This window comes from Haliotis rubra, unplaced genomic scaffold (assembly GCF_003918875.1).
Source record: "Haliotis rubra isolate DU_JTF1 unplaced genomic scaffold, ASM391887v1 Scf48, whole genome shotgun sequence".
NCBI lineage: Eukaryota > Metazoa > Mollusca > Gastropoda > Lepetellida > Haliotidae > Haliotis > Haliotis rubra.
Window position 1 is genome coordinate 747,433 of NW_025767168.1, and position 14,537 is coordinate 761,969.

The window sequence follows — 14,537 nt, forward strand, 5'->3', positions numbered from 1 at the left end:
GTCTGTGTTTTTTTCATCCGATACCATGTGTTTGTACATTGTCACTAATTGGTTGATATTTTCTTTCAAAATGATATTTTCTTGAGATCTACTTTTGTTGATATGTTTTGGAAATTGTTTTTCTCCGTGACATATGAATTGATAAAGTCACAGAAATGTTTGAATATTTGTAACTTATTTTTATTGGTATTAGTAATGTTTTTGGTATTTGCCATTTTTTATGAAATCTGAATGAGATACTTATTCACCATGTCAATGGTGGTTTGATTAAGGAATGATAGGGTCTATGTACAAAACACTGAAAATTGTCATTAGAACTGTTATAATACTTAATACTTTTGTATAGGTTATCATTATTATTTACATGGTAATGTCTTTGTATCGAATTGTCTGAATCCCCCCTATTATAGATATGAATTTGTCCCATTAAGTGATTCGTTAGATAAGATTAGTTAGATTTGAATATGTTTCAGGGCTGGAAATAACTTTAAAATTGCTAGTGTACTCCGGTACAGTGGCACAAGTAAAATCACTTGCCCTGATAACTTTTCCACTATACTGGCCGATTTTCTTGTTGATTTTTTAAAATAAACAACATAATTAACATTGGAAAGTCAACTGGACACCGGTATCGTGTGATATACAAATTTGCTTGCCCGACAGAAAATAACACTGGACTCGAGCATCGGGCAATGGGTTATTTCCACCCTGTGTTTGTGAATGGTTTGTTACCAATGTATATTGATGGTATTCATCATGCTAAATTATCTTGCTGTTTAACTAACTGTTCCTATGTTTTGTGACCTGCCTAGGTTGGTATTAAGTACCCTCTGGTATTGGGTTCAGTGCTTGGTATTTCATCAGTATCAGAATGTGTATTTGGAGGGAACCATTTGGCCACAAGTTCATATACACCTAAAGTAAGAATGGTTACAGACACCTGACATAAAGTTTCCATACTACCAGAAGTGCATGCAGTATATTGACACATCCTCTTCAGTCTCATGTTGCATGTTTGCAATCCAGACCAACAGAACATGGTGTCTGTACTTGCAGAACATTACAGGCCAATCAGAAATTGTAGTTAAACTTGAATGGCTTAAAAAGACCCTCATGTGTGTAGAGCTTGTGTTAGAACATGTTGACAGTGAAACACAAAGTATCATTCCCATTTTCCAAGTTGATCAGCATATTTATCTAACTGTCATTTCACATTTTAGAATTTACAATAATTTTTGCATTAATGCATGTTTTAATATTAAACGTAATGTGAATGCTTTGTGTAACATAAGATGCCCATTATCAGCCAATCAGGAAACAGTGGAGGGAATATTTGAATTTGCTTTTTTGCAAAAATAACAATAGCTTGATTAGCCAAAAACTCTCACTTATTTAAGGGTAGTTATACATTCTGACCAGACTCACCAAGGTCAAGCGGGAATTACTGAGGACAGTTCCCCCATATACTTGTACCTGTTAAACCCTCACTCACCACTTCTACATCATGATCTGGTTCAATCAAAGCATGGAGAAGAAGCATGGAGATGTTATGGTGTTTAACACCACCCTGAGTGTCATTAAAGAAATGGGTAAAGGTATATGTGAGGTCGTTCAACCTCATTAAGATCAGATCTCTATTTCGGTACTTGTCTTCATAAAGAGAGGATCGTATCAGATTAAAAACTGATTTAAAAGAGATAGAAAAGTGGGGATTGCAAAATTGTATTGGTTAAAGACTCTGGTTTATTTTCTTTCTTGGGAATGCAAGATGTTTGACCTAAAAGGTTTTTTGATTGAACCAGGCTATGCTGGCCTGCTGCTGACAAGTTCAATTGGAGTAGATCTTGTGTCCTTCTTCCTAGCATTTTGATAATATTTGGGATGTGAAACATATTAGCACTTAGCCTCAGATGAGACAATGACATACATTATGATGCATGTCAGATCTTAGTTCCTGCTACCTTTTGTTTTTCAGTATCAAGAACTAAGATCACACAATAATGAGATTGAATTGATGTCCCAGTGAAACATGTATTACGGGTAGGAACTAAATGTACGTATATATATCACCATTTTGACTTGTATGATGATACATTGTAAAACAAGTACAGAATTGTGACGTATATGTATGACAGATCATCATTTACTGTGAACTTAGATCTGGCATTTGCCAAAAATCATTTTTGGATTTTTCTTTGATGTGTTTGTCAAGTTTCCCTATCTAACTGCATACACATTGGACAGGAGACAATTCAACTCTTTGTTGCAGTTTTTCTAACTTCACATGTAAATGTGTCTTGATCTGGAGATATGTCTCTGTATTTCTCATATGTCCATGGGGCAAATGTTTCCTCTGATTGAGAGATTAGACATTTATTTCCCCCACAAGGCCTCTCTATCTGCCTTGTTTGTGGTACTGGTATTCCAGTGATCAAAGGCTAGTAAGAGTTGTGTCCCTTTCACCATCCAAGGATTGCTGATTCTGGGTTTGAATCCACATTAATGCTTCTCGGTACAAACTCAAGGGTTTATATCACATACCACCACTAATAATGAAATTATTATACTCGCTGTTCCATTATAAGTTGTATGCTTCTCTCGAGGGTAATACGGTCTGATGTACGCCTCTTTGTAGCAGTGTTACCCGAGCTATATGACATGTAAACAAAATGGCGCCTGCCTCTCGACTGGAATATTAAAATCAGTGAAACATATTCTGACAAGCTTAAAACTGCAATAAAACTGGTTAATTATGTTTAAATTGAGTGTGCAAACGATTCAATGTATAAAATAGTTTAAACAAGGCAGTGAAAGTCGGTAAAATAAATCTGTACATTGTACACTCAAAAACAGCTAATCGAACGGCTTTCGAACTCCGGACATTGCATGCGTCATATTATGACGTCATACGATTGTTAGCGATACAGCTTCTCGGCGGAGAGTTTGGCGGTTACCGTGGCGGCGGGTAATATTTTTTCCAGTTGTCACCCTCCTGGGAGGGGTGACACGGAAACTTGTTAAAGCGTCATTGACCAATGAAATTAAAGTATTTTACATGAAGGTAAGATAATGCTTTGTGGATTTGTTATTGTGTACCCTTGGTGTTTGGTTTTTGCAGATACTCATTGACTTTTGGCTCACACAGAATTGTATTTCTGTGATGGGATGTCTGTCAGACTTGTCTACTTGGTATACTGTATCGTCCTACCCAACAAACAACTAGATAACCAGAATTGTACCGAATGCTTTGATGCATGGGTGCTCATAAAATTGTCTTTCTTGCAAATGTTTGTCGTTCATACTGAGAATAAATCAGGAAATGAGCAATACATGTTTAGATATGTTGTCCTGGCACAATCTATTCATGTGTAGTACTAGTTGTTCCTGTGGCTGATTTGGTCAGAAAGTGTATGTAAGAATTCCTCAGTCAATGTTGATTCTGTTTTCATGGATTTTTTGTCCATTATACACATCCAACAAATGCCATGTATACTATGATGTAAATATGCACGATATTTGTACAAACTGTATGCAAACCCATTGTACATATGTATAAAGATTGTCAGGCACCTCAAGAATTGTATAGTTACCTTCTGAGAGTGATATTGAATTGTGATGGCTAATTTTATTTGTAGCTCAGAGTTTCTGTTATAATTTTGTGAAATTAAAGAGCTGGATAGCTACTGTTTAGTACGCTTCCCAGCTAGATATACTTTCATTAGTGTATGAATTTGATGAATTTATTATTGCTTTTTTGATGATGTTGTCATTATAACGTTTTATCTGTCATTTATAAAGAAACAACAGGGAAAGTTCTAAGGATATACAGCTTCTTTATTAACAACGTTTTGGTGCAGATGCTAATATGTTATCAAGCAACTTCTAAATGAGACTCTAAGAAATTATTTTTGTCATTGATAATTTTTTGACGATTTGGATTTTCCATAATTCCTTACATGTATAGAACTATAACATAAGGAAACATTCCACCTAAATGAGTCATTAGTATACGAGGGCTTAACGGAGTTTGAGATGCATTGGTAAAGGGAGGTAACTCCTACATGCCATGGGGATATTTAAGATTTACTAGTAATAGTTCCCCCAGCTGCTGTGATAAAACTGAAGTACATGTATAATCTAAGAGGTGTCCCCATTAACAGATGTTTGTCCCAAGAGGCAGCTGACTGGATCTGGTGGTCAGATTCATTGACTTGATTGATGCATCTTCGTATCATATCTGCATGGATTGATATTGATGTTGATCACAGGACTGTCTGGTCCAGACTATTTACAGACTGTTGTCATTCTGCTGGACTATTGCTGAGCGTGGTATTAAATAACAAGGACCACTTTCTGTACAAGTATTTTGGGTAAGGTAGTAGCAGGGCAGTCCGTGAGTAAATGATAACAGTACAAATATGTTGATTGGTCGGCTTGTGTGTTTTTCTTTCATTCGATGTACCTTCATTTTATTACCAATTGTGGCTTCCTTACCGTATGTACACAACTGTAGCAAAACGTACTTCGCTGAAAGTTCAGTGCAAAGTGTTCAGACTTTTTTAACAGATTTGCTTCACATCAACTGTCGCTAAATTGCCCTATTGTTTCTTTCATTATGTGGCATTTTGCTGTGTTCTTATGGTTTCCAGGAATTGGATGAGATGAATAAGATCAGAAATAAATATTCAACAGAAACTTTTGTCAGCTGTGTCATTTCAACCTGTCAGGAAAACCATTGTAAGGTATAAAATATGAGTGAGTTGATGAATGTTTTATAAAGCTTCAGCTACCTGGAAGCTATACATTGCCAGCCTGTAAATACCGACTCGAAGTCAGGACCATGCAAACCAGTGGCTTGAAATGTGAGCATCCAAGTGAGTCTGACAACCACATTCAATTTTGTCAGGTTCGACAACCACACTCAATATTGACAGGTTTCGGAGAGTTTGGGACAAAGTTTTACCTCAGTCCCCATCGGGTTCAAGAAAATTTATGTTCATGTTTTGCCAAAGTCCAAATAAATATGCAATAATGGTTTAAAACAGTGCTAGCGTTTCCCCCCCCTCACAAGCTAGGACCATGTTTGATTCCCAATTTGACATACATGTACGCGGTCTGTCTTCATACACTGATGAAGACGAAACCCATTTCTGGTGTCCCCGTCATGTTATTGAAGTAATATTGCTGAAAGGAGCGTGAAACTAAACTCGCTCACTCTCCAGTCTTCTTGGGCGAAGGCTACTGGGGCTGCCAAAGTCCATAGTAGGCGGTGGGGTAGCCTAATGGTTAAAACGTTTGCTCGTCAAGACCCGGGTTCTATTCCCCACATGGGTACAACGTGTGAAGCCCATTTCCGGTGTCCCCAACCGAAATATTGCTAAAAGCCGCGTAAAACTCAATTCACTCAAGACCCCTGAAGGTCCGGGTTAGAATTGATCGTCAGTAACCCATGCTTGTCGTAAGAGGCGACGAACGGGATCGGGTGGTCAGGCTCGCTGGCGTGGTTGACACATGTCATCGGTTCCCAATTGCGCAGATCGATGCTCATGCTGTTGATCACTGGATTGTCTGGTCCAGACTCGATTATTTACAGACCTCTGCCATACAGCTGGAATATTGCTGAGTGCGGCGTTTATCAACCAACAAAAGAACCCCTAACTTCTGTCACGATGTCATTGTGACTAATTGTTTGATGGGCATTCTAGAAGTTGATGACTCAGAAATGAAACATACAACTTTATGGATGACAAGTTCTTATTTATTGCATAGAGCGACGTTTCGATGTAGATTCTTACATCGTTATCAAACTAAAAGTGAATACAACCAGATGTAGAGGGGTATATATACACAGTCGGCAGATGTTTATCCACTAATATCTTTCACCTATTCTTTACATTTATTCAGACACAATATATTCTCTCGCCCTCCCTCTCTGCGTGCAAGCGCGTGTGTCAGCTAAGAATGGTTTAGCTTTTCAGTACTGTTATCTCGTTGACCCTACACATGGTGCAACTTTGGTGCTTAGTTTTCTGTGATCCATACAAAATGCCATTATATCTGACAATCAATACATGTTCATCGTACTGTATTCATAAAATTGCTCATATAAGTAATGAGAATCAATTGTGCACGATATTGTGCAGGCGTGCGTGATATATTCGTGATGCTAAATTATATTTACATCGTACAGCTGCTGTACAGGTCTGGGCAAGGAGCAAGGTGCTATGGTCACAGCTGTAAGTGGTGGAGATAAGCCTATCCAGTACTTGACATGAAGCAGTTAACATTGCGTCTGATGATAAGAAAGTACGGCCCGCCGAACAACTATTTCCAATGCCACCCCACCCGCTTCTGGACCCGCCGGTGCCTGTACACAGGTGTGGATGTAGATTATGTTAGTCTACAGGATGGAATCAAGGTTCACAGTAGTAGTAGTAGTAGTAGTAGTAGTAGTAGTAGTAGTAGTAGTAGTAGTAGTATAGTAGTAGTGGTAGTAGTAGTGGTAGTGGTAGTAGTATAATGTATGGTACATATTGTATTTTGTACGGTACATAGTGCATATTGTATCATAGAGCGTTGACTGTTGCATGGGTCATGCTGCTGTGTAGTGTATGGTACACATTGTATGTGTGTGTGTGTGTGTGTGTGTATGTATGTTGCACATGGTATGTTGTACGGTACAATGCTGTGTTGTATGATACATAGAGCATGTTGTAAAGTACATAGTGCATGTCTCCTCTGTGTGCCTGACTGACTGAGTTTGGTTTTACGCCGCTGTTAGCAATATTCCAGCAACATCACGGCGAGGGACACCAGAAATGGGCTCCTCTGTGTGTGTGCATGTAACATGGACCTATTGTCAGAGTGTAAATGTCGTATATGCTTGTATGTGCCCTAGTTTTTATAAATAAGCTGTATATTTGCTGTAGAGTAAATTTTGTATGATCTGTGTTTGATGTAACGTGTTATATATGTTTGCTTTAAAGTACATGTGTGCCCTGTGTTTGTTGGGATTATTCTGTATATTCTCTATAAAGTGAATGTAGGTTGCACGTACGATGTACGCATACACTATGTTGTATATATACTGTATGTTCGCTAAAGCACATGCAGTGTACGTATACGCTGTGAGTATCAGTATTACAAAGTGGAGGTTGTATACATGTTTCTTGAAAGAGTGTAGAATGTACATATGTTGTATGTTGTATTTATGTTTTATGATTTTTAAAATGTTCCTGATATGTGGTGCATATTTCATGAACTAAGCACGACAATACAGGTGAAACAGTGCATTATGTATACACACATAATCACGTCTCGTGGAATCTTCAACCGGAAGTTGCATCACAGTCAGTATGTCTAGTGCTGTTATACGCAGGATGCACCCACTCATGTGAATTGAAACCAAACAGAGAAGAGGGGCGTGTTGCTATAGCAACAAATATTTATGCTAAGACTGAATGAATCATTCACATCAAAAATAGATAACAGGAAGGCACGTGGACTATCCACGTAAAGATTCTGTGTTTTGTTTTTTAGTTTAATATACATCACTTTGATACTGAAACACATCCGTTACGATGAGCGTTACGTGTCGAGACTGTCCCTGCTTAATTGGAAAGGTATTTGAAATGTTAAACACTGAAGTAAGCATGCATACGTTTTAATGACATATTATTTACGTAACAATATTAATTATAACACAGTCATCCCATCTGGCCAGGAATGTGTGATAGCAGGCCACTCGAGTAATCAATGTTTGCTAAGCAACAGCAAATGATTATTTACCCCGCGTCATGTCCCAGAGTCTCTTCCTGTTAAAACCAAGTGATTTTTCAAATGACAATAACTGGCGGTAGAGTGGGTGAAATGTTTTCGGGGCTTCACCACTATTTGTCAAAATTGTTCATCTGAGTGGGAGGGATACTGTTGGAAACATCTTGGGCAACATAAGTCTTCAAAAGTAAATATAAATGACATCGTGTAAAGGGCGTTTGTTTGTAACCTTCTCTACATCACATCACATGGCGTTTTCTCATGAATATCTAACTCTTATTTAGATTCAGTTGCTATGGCAACGTCATGTTGGTGCAAATTAGTCCTTAACAAAGTGTGCATGTAGAAACTAGCCTGAATGATGTTAAACAAACAAGGGTTAAGAACAATCTCTCAAGGATGCTGTACTTTCTATTCTGCAGATCCTCTCCCGTTTCTGTGAAGATGTTCATTCTCCATGTATATCATGTGTTGTACACCGTATCTTGGTGATGTCTTGTATATTGTATTATGGGCGCCGTAGGACACGTGTTGTATGTTGTACACTGTATCTTGGTTATGTCTTGTATATTGTATTATGGGCGCTCTATGACACGTGTTGTATGTTGTACACTGTATCTTGGTGATGTTTTGTATATTGTATTATGGGCGCTCTATGACACGTGTTGTATGTTGTACACTGCATCTTGGTGATACCTTGTATATTGTATTATGGGCGCTGTATGTTACATGTTGTATGTTGTTCACTGTATCTTGGTGATGTCTTGTATATTGTATTATGGGCGCTGTATGTTACATGTTGTATGTTGTACACTGTATCTTGGTGATGCCTTGTATATTGTATTATAGGCGCCGTATGACACGTGTTGTATGTTGTACACTGTATCTTGGTGATGTCTTGTATATTGTATTATGGGCGCTGTATGTTACATGTTGTATGTTGTACACTGTATCTTGGTGATGTCTTGTATATTGTATTATGGGCGCCGTATGACACGTGTTGTATGTTGTACACTGTATCTTGGTGATGTTTTGTATATTGTATTATGGGAGCTCTATGACACGTGTTGTATGTTGTACACTGCATCTTGGTTATGTCTTGTATATTGTATTATGGGCGCTCTATGACACGTGTTGTATGTTGTACACTGCATCTTGGTGATACCTTGTATATTGTATTATGGGCGCTGTATGTTACATGTTGTATGTTGTTCACTGTATCTTGGTGATGTCTTGTATATTGTATTATGGGCGCTGTATGTTACATGTTGTATGTTGTACACTGTATCTTGGTGATGCCTTGTATATTGTATTATAGGCGCCGTATGACACGTGTTGTATGTTGTACACTGTATCTTGGTGATGTCTTGTATATTGTATTATGGGCGCTGTATGTTACATGTTGTATGTTGTACACTGTATCTTGGTGATGTCTTGTATATTGTATTATGGGCGCCGTATGACACGTGTTGTATGTTGTACACTGTATCTTGGTGATGTTTTGTATATTGTATTATGGGAGCTCTATGACACGTGTTGTATGTTGTACACTGCATCTTGGTTATGTCTTGTATATTGTATTATGGGCGCTGTATGACGTTGTATGTTGTACACTGTATCTTGGTGATGTCTTGTATATTGTATTATGGGCGCTGTATGTTACATCTTGTACACTGCATCTTGGTGATGTCTTGTATATTGTATAATGGGCGCCGTAGGACACTTGTTGTATGTTGTACACTACATCTTGGTGATGTCTTGTATATTGTATTATGGACGCTGTATGACACGTGTTGTATGTTGTACACTGCATCTTGGTTATGTCTTGTATATTGCATTATGGGCGCTGTATGACGTGTTGTATGTTGTACACTGTATCTTGGTTATGTCTTGTATATTGTATTATGGGCGCTGTATGACATGTTGTATGTTGTACACTGTATCTTGGTTATGTCTTGTATATTGTATTATGGGCTCTGTATGACATGTTGTATGTTGTACACTGCATCTTGGTGATGTCTTGTATATTGTATAATGGGCGCCGTAGGACACTTGTTGTATGTTGTACACTACATCTTGGTGATGTCTTGTATATTGTATTATGGGCGCTGTATGACGTGTTGTATGTTGTACACTGTATCTTGGTTATGTCTTGTTTATTGTATTATGGGCGCTGTATGACACGTGTTGTATGTTGTACACTGTATCTTGGTGATGTCTTGTATATTGTATAATGGGCGCCGTATGACACGTGTTGTATATTGTACACTGTATCTTGGTTATATCTTCTATATTGTATTATCCGCGCCGTATGGCACGTGTTGTATGTTGTACACGGTATCTTGGTGATGTCTTCTATATTGTATTATCCGCGCCGTATGGCACGTGTTGTATGTTGTACACGGTATCTTGGTGATGTCTTGTATATTGTATTATGGGCGCTGTATGACATCTTGTATGTTGTACACTGCATCTTGGTTATGTCTTGTATATTTTATTATGGGATCTGTATGACATGTTGTATGTTGTACACTGCATCTTGGTTATGTCTTGTATATTGTATTATGGGCGCTGTATGACGTGCAGTATGTTGTACACTGCATCTTGGTTATGTCTTGTGTATTGTATTATGGGCGCTGTATGACATCTTGTATGTTGTACACTGCATCTTGGTTATGTCTTGTATATTTTATTATGGGCGCTGTATGACATGTTGTATGTTGTACACTGCATCTTGGTTATGTCTTGTATATTGTATTATGGGCGCTGGTCTTACCGTGACCATATAATAATACGACGAAAACACACATACACGGAGCAAAATATTCACTTTGTCTGGATTATTGTCTTTCTTTGCTAATCTCAAACCATGTTCCTGACCGAAATTGCCCAAACTCACCCAGGTCGGAGATGTTTACTGAAGCCCATGGGTCGAACCCTGAAAACAAACAAACGCACACACACACACACCTTGGCTCCGCAAATGCATAATATTAACTTCAATGTGGTTTTTAGTCATTTTCAAAAGGGGGGGGGGGAGAGATTCAAACCCCCTGAACCCACTCACCCCTTGGTTCCGCCAATAGCTGATATCTGTCAAGACTGCTTTGTGTCCAAATCCGCGTTGATCAGTATAAATCCTCACTCAGCCTGTGCTGGGATTTTATCAACCGAAGGAGGTCGCCATATCTTTTTATTATATATATGTACAAATGTTTTTATATTTACAGGGTAGTTCTCTTTGGTATATCAGCAACCGAGCTATCGAATCGCCATTTGGTATTATTCAAACAAGGCTGACCTCAGCGAACAAGCCAGATCACTAAATCTTTCTCGAAGGTCATGTCAACCAGACAGTTCGCTACGTGATTTAGTTCACCTAGTACAAAAGACTTCACATACGAATTTCCTAAATTTGTTTCTTACAAACCAATAATTCAATAGATTTATTCACATATGGATCTTTATATTAATATTTGGTATATAGTTTCACCTAAGGTTTAAGTACCACGGCAAAGTAAAATGCTATTTAAAATATACAGGGATATTTAGTAAAAGGTGTCGCAACTGTTGGCATTGTGTCTCTTTGATGAGATAGAGAGTTGTAACATGTGATTTCAATTAGTTGTTGAACATCAGTTGACCATTAGTTTTGTTAGATGATTAGACAAAGCGCCCTACTGTCCATCAGGTTTTTTACCCTCAAAGGTCAGATTCATTAATACCGCGGGAATCCAATAAACCGTACTTGACGTGGCATACACCGCTTGTCCAAAAACATCTAATTGAGTTTAAACAATATCTTTACTGTCATTCTGTTTCTTACCACTGAACAGTACAGCAACATATTATTAACGTTTCCCTGCAAATGTCGTATACATATCCCTAGAAGATCACTGTTTAGTGCACCTTTGCTTTTCTCTTCATTTAAATAGAATAGCAGTTGACCTGGTTCATAATTGTATGGTTAAACAAACAGCTAAAAATAACGCCCGTCATGCAACGGTTCGAGCGTGTTATTTCTGTATTATCAAACACACATGCTCCACCCCTGCTGTCAGATAATTACAACCCGTTCCCTTACATTATCTTGGCGACCGCCTCCGTGGTGTAGTGGTTAGAGCGTCCGCCCGGAGTGCGGAAGCTCGCGGGTTCGATCCCCGACTGCGTCATACCAAAAGACGTTAAAATATGGTACTTGTTGGTCCCTGCCTGGCGCTCGGAGTCAGTATAATGTGTCTGAGTGGGGTATTCATGCTTCACTGCGGCATGGTATCACAATGGGCTAGCACTATAAAACCAGCTTAAGTCTGTCTAGTACAAGCAGCCGCACATACACATACACACGCATGCACGTCGTCATATGAGCGAAATATTCTCAAGCACGACGTTAAACCCAATTCCACCACCACCACCACATTATCTTTGCTGCAATACTAACTATCTGAACATTACCATATCCCACGAGGAAGCCAGCCCTTGGCATTAGCTTCCGGCAGCTGATATTCAGCTTTATCACTAGCACTGGTATTCCGCAAACCCATGCCGAGACGACTAACGGGGTCCGATTGTCAGGCTCCCCGACCTGGCTGATGCATGTCGTCGAAGGAAAAATGGCGTGGATCGATGATCAGGATATTATTCACACAATTATCTGTATATAGGTATCATAATATAGCTGGGATATCATTGCTCAGAGCGACGTTACAAAACAAATTCAAACCACCAAATTATCAAACAGATCACCACATTATCGTTCACGCTGCTCTGATAGCACACGCCCACAAGGATCATTGTCCAAGGACATAAATGATAAGCCAACGCCTTATCAAGCAGGATAATTTATTCAGCACTATGTTGATGCTGATTCAGCTTTGTTAAAGATGACACATAGGCTTTCAACTACAGTAAAAAGAAAGCGACGCAGGTCCATTCGTTTTGGGAATTTGTACACACGTTATGTTGAAGAATCGACTTCATTAACATTTTCGTAATAAAATTTTGCCTACGATTTTGATAAAAGGCTCCACCAAAAGGCAATTCCAATATTTCGTTAAATCGAATTTATGCTACTAAGTGTTTGCTAAATACCGAAACAGTACCTTTAAGATCAACAACCGAAGGAGCTCTACCGATATACCTGGAAGGAGCTCTACCGATATACCTGGAAGGAGCTCTACCGATATACCTGGAAGGAGCTCTACCGATATACCTGGAAGGAGCTCTACCGATATACCTGGAAGGAGATCTACCGATATACCTGGAAGGAGCTCTACCGATACACCTGGAAGGAGCTCTACCGATATAACTGGAAGGAGCTCTGGAAGGAGCTCTACCGATATACCTGGAAGGAGATCTACCGATATACCTGGAAGGAGCTCTACCGATATAACTGGAAGGAGCTCTACCGATATACCTGGAAGGAGCTCTACCGATATACCTGGAAGGAGATCTACCGATATACCTGGAAGGAGCTCTACCGATATACCTGGAAGGAGCTCTACCGATATACCTGGAAGGAGCTCTACCGATATACCTGGAAGGAGATCTACCGATATACCTGGAAGGAGCTCTACCGATATACCTGGAAGGAGCTCTACCGATATACCTGGAAGGAGCTCTACCGATATACCTGGAAGGAGCTCTACCGATATACCTGGAAGGAGCTCTACCGATATACCTGGAAGGAGATCTACCGATATACCTGGAAGGAGCTCTACCGATATACCTGGAAGGAGCTCTACCGATATACCGGCAAGGAGCTCTACCGATATACCGGGAAGGAGCTCTACCGGTGTACCTGGAAGGAGCTCTACCGGTGTACCTGGAAGGAGCTCTACCGATGTACCTGGAAGGAGCTCTACCGATATACCTGGAAGGAACTCTACCGATATACCTGGAAGGAGATGTACCGGGAAGGAGCTCTACCGATATACCTGGAAGGAGCTCTACCGGTGGAGCTCTACCGATGTACCGGGAAGGAGCTCTACCGATATACCTGGAAGGAGCTCTACCGATGTACCGGCAAGGAGCTCTACCGATATACCTGGAAGGAGCTCTTCCGATGTACCTGGAAGGAGATCTACTGATATACCTGGAAGGAGCTCTACCGATGTACCTGGAAGGAGCTCTACCGATATACCTGGAAGGAGCTCTACCGATGTACCTGGAAGGATTTCTACCGATGTACCTCGAAAGAGCTCTACTTCTGGACAATTTTGGATATAGACAGTTAGGCCACCATAAATTAAATATTAGACTTTATCCATAATTTTAAAAATGCGAGGTGAGAAGCATGTTAGTCTCTAAAACAACTGGTCAAGACATTTGCGTGATGAAATGTCCACGGATGAAGCAGTAATCTTTGGTGGAGCAACGTATCGTAATATTTCGTCAAATAATGAATAAAGCTTACAGATGTAAAGATTTTCTTCCTTGGTAGAAATCAGTGAAGTAAAACTGACGTGAATGGATATCTAATAAATAATTTATCAGGGTCTAACGGAAGCCTAGAAACTTATCTCAGGTATTACTTTCAAGCATAATCATGACATATGCATTCATATTTGGCTGGTCACAAAACGGTAACTCAGGGAGTACATACCTCTTCGGTTTGGCCAAATCATGACATTCTGACATTTCAGCTTCCTGCTTTGATACCATCAAGGCAATTGTAGCAATTTCGCTTCCACTTGAAGCCATGAAAGGGCATGAGCATATGGCCTGCGCGGCAGATACAGCATTCATATCAGCATTTATAT

General features: G+C 39.4%; 1 long non-coding RNA gene across 1 annotated transcript; it reads right to left on the reverse strand.

Moving 5' to 3' along the window:
- Nucleotides 1-12,604: 12,604 nt before the first annotated feature.
- Nucleotides 12,605-13,162, reverse strand: LOC124290973. Its single transcript, XR_006902100.1, has 2 exons — nt 13,121-13,162; nt 12,605-13,060 (listed from the first exon to the last, which is right to left on the reverse strand). It is a non-coding gene; the product is annotated as an uncharacterized LOC124290973 (long non-coding RNA).
- Nucleotides 13,163-14,537: the final 1,375 nt, after the last annotated feature.